Raw genomic sequence first — 10,830 nt, 5'->3', positions numbered from 1 at the left:
ATATTGGTTTTTTTTTTTTCTTTTTGGGTCACACCTGGTGATGCACAGGGGTTACTCCTAGCTTTGCACTCAGGAATTACCCCTGGTGGTGCTGGGAACCGAACCCAGGTCAGCCGCATGCAAGGGAAACGCCCTGCCACTGTGCTATCTCTCCAGCCCCTCATAGGATGTTCTTAATACAAAGTTCTCAGAAACAATACCTATTTTTGTCTTTGAGAACCAAATTAAAAGTTAATCAAACTAGAGGCTTGGTTCTCTTCAGGGTATGTAGAAATCCAGAAATACAGTCAATGGATGATACAGTGTTTGTTTTCCACATCCCCTAGAGAGCAGTTTCCATCTACTAGAATGCCCACGATCTAGAAAGAACTAGAGCTCCAGTTACATCATTTCTTAAAGATAGTATGTTTAAAAAAAAATAAATGGAACTACATGAGATTAAAACACATGCACACAGCAGAGCAGGGCTGGAGCAATAGTACAGCAGGCAGGGCTCTTGCTTTGCATATGGCTGACCCAGTTCAGTCCCCAGCATCCCTTATGGTTTCCCTGAGCACTGCCATAAGTGATTCCTGAGTGCAGAGTCAGGAGTAACTCCTGAACTTTGCTGAGTGTGGCACTAAACAAAAGTGCACAGTAAAAGAAATTCAAGCTAAAAGAAAAAGACAGCCTACTAAATGGGAAATAATTGAACACAATATATCAAGGCTAATTTCCAAAATCTACAAAGCGTTCACAAAGTTCAAGACCAAAAAAATTCAACAGCCCATCCATTTTTGAGAGGACATGAACAGACACTTTCCCAAAGAACATAGATAGCTAATAGGCATATAAGGTGTTCTTCATCACTAAGATGAGGGAAATGCAAATCAAAACAATGAGATACCATCTTACACCAATTAGAAGGGCATTTATCAGTAAGTCTGGAAATAGCAGTGTTGGCAGGAATCTGGTGAGAAAGGAACCCTCACTCACTTTTTTTTTTCATGGAAAAGAGCAATCCTATTTAGACAAACAAGGTGACCAGCAATCAACCAATCAGCTATTCACAGTTCTACAAAGCCCAGGTACATAGAATAACTACAGGGGGCTGTGAGGTGGACGAGACAGGAATTCAAAGTTGGGCACATCACCCAACAGGGTCAACTGCATTTGCTTCATTTCAGTACAATGAGCGAAAGCATTGAAAATAATACCTCCCCCCCACCCCCAACACACACACACACTCCTTTTCTCCTTTGGTCACCATGATGTGAATCACTGATGCCACAGGGCAAGACACTGACTAAGAAGTCCATTAAGGAGAAATCTCTCAGAGTCCTGGAAACCAGAGTTGAAGAATCTGGAGTTCTGTCTCCATTTCATACATCCTGGGCATCTCAAAGCAGACCCATAGATATCCTCATTTCCCGCCCCCCCCCCCCAGTTTTATCTATCTCATTCACTCGGTGAGAATGTCATTTGGGTTAGCCTCTGGAGAGCAATATGGAGATTTTTCAAGAATGAAACTTCCACGCAATCCTGCAATATTATTTCTTGGTGCCTACCCCAAAAATACAAAGATCAATTTGAAGAGATACAGGGCCAGAGAGAGTTAAGTGGTCGGTGTGCTTGCCTTGCCTGTGGCCAACCTAGATTCAATCCCTGGCACCTCATATGGGTCTATCAACTTGCCCCACGAGGAGTGATTCCTCAACACAGAACCAGGAGTTAAGCCCTCAGCACCATCAGATGTAGCACAAAAACCAAAATATGATATATGCATACCTATGTTCACTACAACAACTGGCATCATAGCCAAGATATGAAAACAAATGCCCAACTAGATAAAGAAGTTGTGTGTCTGCGCACACACACAATGAAATATTATGCAGTTGTAAGAAAGGATAAAATCACACAATCAATTTGCCCCTATATGGAGGCAACAATGCTGAGTAAAGTGCCAGGTTGTCTGAGAACTACTAGGAGGAGCCCCCAAGTCCCCTGAGCACCATTTGGGTTACAACAACAAACACTTCAATGCTCCCAAACAGAAGTTCTTGTCAGAAAAGTCAGTCTTTCGTTTTCCTGATTTTATGCAAACAAAATTTGATAATATCTGTAATATCTGTAATTTAAACTTTCAGAGGCAAAAAGATACCTACATGTTTTTGGCTGGCTCCTGAATATTCCTTAAAGGCAGAATTACTTAAAATGTCTTTCTTAACAAAGAAAGGGATTAGACAATGACAAAGACAAACCCCAACAGTATACCTACAGAACTGAGTATCAAGGAGTGGATAGGCAGACAAGAAGGGCCAGTGATGGGGGAATTATTGGTACTTTAGGTGGGTATGGTGCAGAAACTGCCTCAAACAACATTAATGCGATTGTAAATTATGCCATCTTAACAAAAGAAAATATAGTATTTTAATTCACCCAATCTGGACTGCTCAAATGTTTTATCTACACATAAGGCAATTAAAGAGGCTGTTTAGAAGTAAAATCTCTTCATGGACAAAAAAAGAAATTAGCATCAGTATAGGTCCCGTTCTTACTCTCAACCCTGGTTCCAAGGCAGTATATGTTTCTGGTGCAGGCATTCTCCCTCAGGATAGAAGTAACATCACTGTAGCACTGTCATCCCGTTGTTTATCGATTTGCTCGAGTGGGCACCAATAACATCTCCATTGTGAGATTTGTTTTAACTCTGCCAACTTCTCATATAACTCAAAATTGTTATAGCTTACTCTCCAGACAGAAAAATATGGGAGGCTGATAGAAACCTAGAAGAAGCAATGCTCTTACAATATACTGTAACTCCACCCCTCATCCTCTCTACCTTTTTTATCAAAAGTAAAATATTTTCAGCGTCTGGATAGATAGCACAGTGAGTAAGGCATGCTTTGCACGGAGCCAATCTGAGTTCAACCCAAAAGCCACATATGGTCCATTGAGCCCTGCCAGGCCTATCAGGATTAAGCCCTGTGTGGCCCAAAAACAAAATAAATATTTTCTCCAATAATCTATTTTATTCCATGTTAGTAGGCCAGAGACCTCACATTCATTTATCCTAGGATATGGAGACTGGAGTGAAATACAGGAGGAAAGAAAATAAGAATTGGGGAATATTCAGGATGGTCTGTCCATAAAATTTATTTAGTTATATTGTCTGGTCATTGTGATGCAACATGGATAATTGCTCTTCACAGCAGAGTTTTTAAAAATGTCATACTAGGGGGCTGGAGCAATAGCACAGCGGGTAGGGCATTTGCTTTGCACGTGGCTGACCTGGATTCGATTCCCAGCATCCCAAATGGTTCCCTGAGCACCGCCAGGAATTCCTGAGTGCAGAGCCAGGAGTAACCCTTGTGCATGGCTGGGTGTGACCCAAAAAAAAAAAAAGTCATACTATTTGACAGCCAACCTTGATTTAAAAGTTAGGATCAGGGAACCAGACAGAATGCAGGAGATAGGGTGCCTACCTTGTACTCAGCAAACCTGGGCTCTATATCCATCACACCATACGTCCCCTGAACTCTCCAGGAATAAGCCCTGAGCCCTGTTTTTTCCAAAAACAGAAAAAAACAGAAAAAAAAGAGATGAAGAAATAAAATTAGGATCAGGGCCAAGAAATGGTATAGCCGGTAAGATGCTTGTCTTGCATGCAGTTGACCCTGGTTCAATCTCCAGCACCACACAATTCCCTGAGCCCAGAGTTAGGAATAAGCCCTATATAAGTCAACTGTGGCCCAAAAAGTCTGAAATAAAATTAGGCTCAAGTACATCCCATTGTTAAATAAGTCATTTCAATGGAAAATGTGTCAGGCTAAAGAGGGGAAAACAAAAATGTATAAAGTGTAGACACCACCTTCAAAAATCATGTTCTTGATACACATGCACAAAAATATGACATTCTTATATGGAAAATACTCATCGAAATGTTAGTTGTGTATTTTTCCCCCTTCCTGTGAGTGAGTGAGCCTAAATGTAAAAATAAATGCAAGGTAGGAAGGGAAGAAATAAAAGGAGTAATTAGGGCCAGATAGACAGTACAGTGGGTAGGGCATTTATTTGCCATGCACATGACTGACCAGGTTGGATCCCCCAGCATCCCATGTGGACCCCCATGCCAGGACACTGCCAGAAGTAATTTCTGAGAGCAGAGGCAGAAATAACCCCTGAGCATCACCAGGTGTGACCCAAAAACAAAACACACCCCCACAAAAAAGAAGAAAAAGCCCAGTGAACATCACTAATTCTAGTTAATGCAACAAAAATGCTGGTAAACAATAGGATACTCAACAATGTGATCTAAACAGGTTCAAACGTTAGGAGATCTCCAATCCTTAGTCCTCTACTCTCCCAGCTTCCTCCAAGCCTACCTGCAAATTTCTCCTTTTGGTTTTCTCCCATTCCCATGAGATACAGTAACTCAGCTCCCATTTATTGTAAAGTATTGATGAGGTTAGAGTTTCGCAGGTATAGATTGGAGGGTGGGGTCACCGGGAAGTAGGCGGGAATATACTGTAAGAGGGTGAACAAAATATTTCTTCATATATGGAAGAATATGGAAAGCTAAATTTTGTTTTACTCTTAAATAATGCTGCATTCCAGGTTTTATCTAAGATGAGATTTTTTTTTTGAAACCATGAAAACAAAACCTTAGAAGATAACTATCTGGAGATCATCAGGGTAGAAATCTGAGCAACTTAAGATTTTTATCTATGTAGATTGCAGAGGAAAATATCCATTCTATGATTATATGGACACTGCTTGCTTTATCATATCCTTTTCCTCGAATTTAGGATAGCAATCTTAGAACTATTGTCAACAGTGAATAATACATCAGAATACTTTCAAGCATATTGGGAAAGATCAACTTTTTAATTACATTGATATAAAATATACATAATTGCACAACTGAACAAGTAGCCTGCAAAACAAAACATGCTATCTAGGAAATTTCAATAATAATATTTAAGTCTGTCCACAAAAATTCTTCTAAGGCATTCTGGTTTTGAAACATCAGTTACTTATATAAAATAAAGAAAAATATTAATCTGACACTACCACTATAGCGCCTGTTCTCTTTTTTTTTATTATTTTGCTTTTTGGGTCACACCTGGCAATGCACAGGGTTTACTCCTGGCTCTGCACTCAGGAATCACCCCTGGCGGTGCTCAGAGGACCATATGGGATGCTGGGAATCAAACCCGGGTTGGCCGCGTGCAAGGCAAACACCCAACCCGCTGTGCTATCACTCCAGCCCCAGCGCCTGTTCTTAAAAGAAAATTATATACATAAAAGCTATTCCACTAATTGCTTTGAAGAGCCTCCCAAGCAGTGCTCAGGAAGTCCAGGTGGCCCACTGGTAATTTCTGGCCATCTGGGATGTGGTTCTGCATGAGTGTTCAAGAATGAGATGCTGCTGCTCAGGCTCTGTAGTGCCGGAAATACACAAGTCACCTGGTAGTGCTGGCAGCCTCCAGGGCTGCACCCAATGATGCTTGGGGGACCGTGTGGGACCAGGAAACAAACATAGTCAAGTGCATACCAGGCATACACCCTAATTGCTCTACTATCACCTGGGTCTCCTCTAATATTTCTTATAATAACTGGAATCAGGTTTCATTAGGCAAGAAATATCCAAACATTGTCAATCAGATACTGTCAGGTATGAAAACAGAAACATTCAGTCACTTTAATATTGGCATTGTTATATAAAACAATATTAATTAGTTTTTAGTTATATGAACTGGATATTAAATTGCCAAAAATGAAACCAAAAAAGCCCAAACTGTATCCCATAATAATCTTCTTATATACATACTCCCATGTTGAAAATTGGAGGCATGATTCTAAATAATAAAATTTACATAAAAAGTATCTTCTGGGGCTGGAGCAATAGTACAGTGGGTAGGGCGTTTGCTTTGCACACGGCCGACCCGGGTTCACTTCCCAGCACCCCATGTGGCCCCCTGAGCACCGCCAGGAGTAATTCCTGAGTGCATGAACCAGGAGTAACCCCTGAGCATCGCCAAGTGTGACCCAAAAAGAAAAAAAGTTATTTTTAGGTACATTCTGACATAAATTTTAGGACATATAAAATTTATATGTAGTAACTAAAGGTGCAAATAATATACCTTAGACTTACTAATATCAAATGAAGTATATTTCAGACAGAGGAAATACTTTTATATTCCTATAGCATTTCAGGTTTTCAGATTTTTTTCTTTTGGGTCACACACAGCAATGCTCAGGGGTTTCCACTATTTGCTCCATTTTCTTAAAGGAGTATGAAAAAAGTATTATTAACATTACATTTTGTGGTCATCTAGAGACATTTCAATATTTTCACTCCAATTTAACTATATAGATAGCTACTCTTTTCCTATACTATTAAAAATAAGATCTATTGCAAAAAAGTACAGTACAAATATACCTATATATTCTGTACTTATATATTCATTGCAGCATTGTTCACAATAGCCAAAATCTAAAAACAACCCGAGTGCCCTAAAACAGATGACTGGTTAAAGAAACTTTGGTACATCTACACAGTGGAATACTATGCAGCTGTTAGGAGAGATGAAGTCATGACATTTGTTTATAAATGGATAGCCATGGAGAGTATCATGCTAAATGAAATGAGTCAGAAAGAGAGGGACAGACATAGAAGGACTGCACTCATTTGTGGAGTATAGAATAACATCACATGAGGCTGACACCCAAGGACAGTAGATACAAGGGCCAGGAGGATTGCCCCATAGCTGGAAGACTGTTTCATGAGTGGAGGGGAGAAGGCAGATGGAATACAGAAGGGATCACCAAGAAAATGATGGCTGGAGGAACCAGTTGGGATGGGAGATGCTTGACGAAACTAGATAATAGAACAAACATGATGACTTCACAGTGTCTGTGTTGCAAGCCAAAATACCCAAAAGTAGAGAGAGAGAGTATGGGGAATATTGTCTGCCATGGAGGCAGGGGGAGGGTGGGAAAAGGGGGGGTTATACCTGGGATATCGGTGGTGGGGAATGTGCACTGATGGAGGGATGGGTGTTTGATCATTGTGAGACTGTAACCCAAACATGAAAGCTTGTAACTACCTCATGGTGATTCAAAAAGTAAATTTTTTAAAAAATAAGATCGATTGGATATGCCAAAAACAGTAACAATAAGTCTCTCTATGAGAGACATTACTGGTGCCCACTCAAGCAAATTGATGAGCAACGGTGTGACAGTGACAGAAGTAACAATGACACTATACAATTACATGTATCATTAAAAAACTGTATGTACACATGAATTTCACCACTAAAAATTAAATTAGAACCTTCACCATCACTGAATTCCAGTTTTGTTTCTTTGGGGAGCCATCATGGAGGTGTTCAGGGCTTACTCCTAGCTTTATGCTGAGGTATCACTCCTGGCAGTGCACGAGAGACCATATGGGGTGCTAGGAACTGGACCCGGGTTGGCCACATGCAAGAAAAGCGCCGTTCAGCTGTACCCGTACCCGTCCCAAATGTATCCCTTTTAATCAATCCATTCACCCTCTAGTCCCTCTTCCATTTTCACTAATATATCTTATAGTCTAAAATCTTGTTTTTTCTTTAATTCTATTCCTTTTCCCCTTCAATAGGGACAACATTTATGAAATCATAGTAAATGTTTCTCTTTTCACTAAGCATAATTCCCTCTAGGTCCATCCATGCTGAGATGGCAGGATTTAATTTTTTTAATAAAATGCAGTAGTATTATATTATGTACTATTATTATAAATGACAATTCAACAAGGGTTTTAATTCTTTTATTGGCTTTTTTGGATTGTTCATGTAAATATCCAGATGTGTTTCCTTCTCTAAAAGTACTTTTGTCTTGTTTTCAAGGTGAATACTTGGCAAAAATATTATAAAATCTCATCCTCTCTTTGTCTTTGGTGATCATAAAAGTCTTTCTAGTTATCATCTTAGCGTAAACTAGCCTGTGTATCTTTTTAGTTATCATCTTAAGAGTAAGCTAGTAAGTTAGCCTATTTTGTTAAAAAAAATTAGGTGGGTATAACTTTTGAGACACCTTTAAAAAGAAAGTCCTTTGATTAAAAATGATCGTCCACCAGTAAGTTTGACTTGAGTTGTATTTCCAACTTCGTTCCCCTGCGGTTTTTCAGCTCACATTTTCCCGTTTACGCATTTGGATCCTTTTATGACAACAAATCGGGGTGACAGATATGTGCAGAGGAAGTCGGTTATCAGCAGTTTTAACTCCATCCTCCCCGGCCCTTTCACAGAAGGGTTAAAAGCGGCACGTGAACGTTCACGGTCAGAGGCACCTGCGTAAGCCAAGCGCCCCTGCCCGGGATGCGGGGATGACCCCGGCCGCGCCAGCCAGCGCCGAGGTCGGTGGGATGGGGGCAGGCGCAGGGGGGACTGGAGGTTGGTGCTGGGGTACTCAAGGAGGCGTTCGGCCCCGGAAAATCCGAGGATCCCTGCCACTTACCTGCGCTTCACAGGCCTCATCCCCAGGCAGTCGGCCTGACGTTCTGATCCGTTTGCCGTTTGCCATTTCATTCTCTCGAGAGGAACTGGCGGGGCAGAAGGCAGGCCGGAGGGGTTCCCGCCGACCGCGCAAGTACCGAGCCGGGAGCCCGGTCGGAGCCCGAGGGGACCCGAACGCAGACGCGGGGGGCGCCGACCCTCGAAGGACCGCGCGGCTCTTTCGAGCCAGGCCGCCAGGTTTGAATCTCGCGCCTCCCGCGGCCCGAGCCCGACACTTCCACGCGCGGGTGCGGCGGGGCACGGGCTGCGGGAGCCGCCGGGGCGGCGTCGCGGGGCTGGCGGGCGGCGGCGGCGGCGGCGGCGGGTACCGAGACGGAGCTCCGCGCGGCCGAGCGCGACCCAGGCGGCGGAGGAGCGGCGCGTCGCGGCCCCGGCGTCGCGGTGAGCGTCTACGGCCTCCCGCCGGCCCTGCCCACCCCAACCCCAGCGCTCGCGGGGCCGCGGCCGAGCTGCGCCCGCCGGGGCTGGCGGGGACCCGGAGGCCAAAAATCTGGGTTCCCATGGCGACGCCGGGAGGTGGCGGCTCCCGCCACGCGCGCACGCGGTCTCTCGGGGGCGTCGGCGGCCTCCTCGGTTCTCGGGTGAGGGGGGGGACCCAGCGGCTTCCCTTCCGGGCTCACCCCGGGCAGAGAGCTGCCCCCGAGCGCGTTTCACCGGGGCTTTAGGTCCTCTCGGGCCTTAAAGGAGCTGCCCCCTCACCCCCCACCCCCCGGGGTCGCGAACGCGGGCGGGGCCTGAGGTTTTGTTGGGGGCAGGGGGAGTGGATGTGATTTGTCTCCTAGTGGGGAGACCGAGTCGAGGCCGAGGTTCACAGCCTTGAGGTGCTTCCCGCTGACCGTTCTGCCAAGCCGGGGTTGTTTATGCCTTTATCCCGTAACGGGAATCGCGTAAGACCTTCAGGAAGCAGGCGAATAGCGGGCTGACCCCAGACCCCCGCCCCTGCCCCCAATCCCGCCCCGCCGGGCGCCTGGTCAGGTGCCCGGATGATGTCATCGGTCCGATACCTGATGCTCGGGGAGAAAGGGAAGGGGACCAAATCCATCCCCGCGTCGCCCGTGCGCGCTGCGGCGGCCGGCGGGGCAGCGGGCACCGGGCTGGCGATTGATTTTCCTCTAGAGCATCTCGTCGCGCACAGCATTTAGGGGTCTTTTCAGCTGGAAGTCGCTGTGAAATACTTTCTTGGGAATGACTCGCTTATCCACGATTTGAGCTTTTTTTTTTTTCTTCTCTCAGTATTTTCTGTATTCATTTTTTGGTTCTGACTCGGGCTGGAGTACTGTAAGGCGATAGTACTTTAATCATCTGCACATCAATATTTATGGAGTAGCCACAGGTGCTTCATCCTGTAGTGGGAGTTCATTAATTATGCATTGATTGGCCAAATAAACATCTAATGGTATGTATACTTTTTTATGAATAAAGGACTTTTCAAAAAATCCTTTTATATTCCTTAGCTGTGCTTAACATATCCCGTGTACTTTGGGAAGTGTCTGTATCACATAGTGAAAAATAACTGTATAACTAGCCCCAGCCATTAGAACATGTGCACACCATTCTTTTAATCGCTGATAATTTTACTTGTTGAATCTAAATTTGAAAGTTGGATGGTTGCTTAGACACCAGCCTGCAAAAACTGCTACTATGAGACCAATGGAAAACTAGACAGTAATATTTTTATATCAGAACTATTTATTTAAGCTGTGAAACAAAATTTATACCAGCGACTGAACCAGAACCAAATATTAAAATATTAAATATCACATATAAAATATTAGGTATTGTCAACATTTGTGATTTCGTTGTGATACATCTATTTAAAATTGCCTTTTACAGACTTTTTCAGTACTCACTGTATTTTCTTTAAAACTGTATTCTTTGTGTGTGTGGGAGGAGCATGGGGTTTGAGGCTACACCCTGAATTGCTCAGGGGTCACTTCTCGTGGTGGGGGAATCATATGTGGTGCCAGGTAGCAAACAAGGATGGGCTATATGCATGGTAAATGCTTTAGCCATTGTAATATCTAATGGGCCCTAAATTTTATTATGTTTAACAGCAGATGGGGTGTGTGGAAGATTTTTAAATTTGTTGTAAATGAAAAAATTACCTGCTATAAAATAGCTTTTGTTGTTTATTAATACCTTATCCTCTTTTGTATATTTTATACTCATACATTAAATATTTCTGTTATTTGTGAAGTCAAACTTCAAAGTTTTGCTTGACTCCAATATTCACCATCACAAGAGTGATGTCTACATAGCTCATTATTTAACTGTTGCAAGTACTTTA

The 10,830-nt window shown here is 43.3% G+C and overlaps 1 protein-coding gene across 10 annotated transcripts in view; it reads left to right on the top strand.

Annotated features, from left to right (window-relative positions):
* Positions 1–8,260: 8,260 nt before the first annotated feature.
* The window catches only part of ICA1L (islet cell autoantigen 1 like), a 42,061-nt gene continuing 39,491 nt past the window's right edge, over positions 8,261–10,830 (top strand). For 2 of the 10 annotated variants that reach the window (XM_055122187.1, XM_055122181.1), the window contains exons 1-2: positions 8,823–8,924; positions 9,777–9,939. The gene's annotated coding sequence lies outside the window, so the exon portion shown is untranslated. Of the gene's footprint in view, positions 8,384–8,535; positions 8,721–8,791; positions 8,925–8,959; positions 9,125–9,776; positions 9,940–10,830 lie in introns of those variants that run through there. The other 8 variants (XM_055122183.1, XM_055122182.1, XM_055122189.1 and 5 more) reach the window with 8 other exon arrangements.

Source organism: Sorex araneus, chromosome X, assembly GCF_027595985.1.
Source record: "Sorex araneus isolate mSorAra2 chromosome X, mSorAra2.pri, whole genome shotgun sequence".
Taxonomy (NCBI): Eukaryota; Metazoa; Chordata; class Mammalia; order Eulipotyphla; family Soricidae; genus Sorex; species Sorex araneus.
This window is presented reverse-complemented; position numbering and strand designations above follow the sequence as displayed.